Here is a 908-nt window from a genome sequence, read left to right as displayed (position 1 = left end):
GGGAACCACAGTTAACTACATGGTTTTTCAGCAGCTTAGCCATTATGCTAACTGCTAGTCCTAATCTTTTTGTTCTTTGACTGGAATGTGGAAGTGCTTCTGACCATTGTCTCTACTAATAAGAAAGCTGTAGAAGGGGGCCTTCAAAGAGTTCATGGAAAATGCATATTATGAAAAAAATATGTATGGATTTCAACAGTTTTTGCACCAAAACAAACTTTAATTTAATTTTTCCACCAATTTTTGAAGACTCCTTGAATAATTACACTTCAGGGTTTTGTCTCATTAAGGCATGAGTGGGTCATTTAAGATATGTAAAGGGCCCCTATAAAATGTTGTAAACATCATCATTTCTGAGAGTGGTCTGCATCCCACTGGGATACATTTTTATTACATTATCATACAATCCCATATTTATATTTGTATGTTTCTGAAAAATATAACTAAAACTCAATCCCCTGATTTTATAATGATATAAAGTTTCCTTTTGTAATAAATTAAAGTGTAAAAATAAAGCAATCTTAGATCTGGCAGGTGGCATGGTAGACTCCCACGTGGACATTAGCAGTTTGAGTCCTGGCCCTGGCGGTTTGCTTTCTCACTTTCCTTTTCTCTGTCTCTCTAGTGAGTGTCCTACAGCAAATTTTCAAAAATATAACAATAATAATAAATAAAATAAATAATTCTTTAAAAAATAAATACATAACATAAAACATTATTTTTAGAAAAATGAGTACATAGTATACCTAACAGTCAGAAATTGGGATGACAATGACTGAAATTTGGAAAACACTGACCAGACTGTAACCTACATTGTAGGAAAAGAGAAGAGAGAGCAGGAAAAGCAGCCAAGAAAGGATTTTTTTTTTTTGGAGAGGTTCTCGCTATAGGGCGCGTGCGCTCGCCAG

General features: G+C 34.4%; 1 protein-coding gene across 1 annotated transcript in view; it reads right to left on the bottom strand.

The window, feature by feature from the left end:
• The window catches only part of TPH2 (tryptophan hydroxylase 2), a 110,951-nt gene that overhangs the window by 104,481 nt on the left and 5,562 nt on the right, over positions 1 to 908 (bottom strand). The window lies entirely within an intron of this gene.

The sequence above is a fragment of the Tupaia chinensis genome, unplaced genomic scaffold (genome assembly GCF_000334495.1).
Source record: "Tupaia chinensis unplaced genomic scaffold, TupChi_1.0 Scaffold000168_1, whole genome shotgun sequence".
NCBI classification, from domain to species: domain Eukaryota; kingdom Metazoa; phylum Chordata; class Mammalia; order Scandentia; family Tupaiidae; genus Tupaia; species Tupaia belangeri.
The sequence above is the reverse complement of the archived record's forward strand: the minus strand, read 5'-3'. Positions and strand labels throughout refer to the sequence as shown.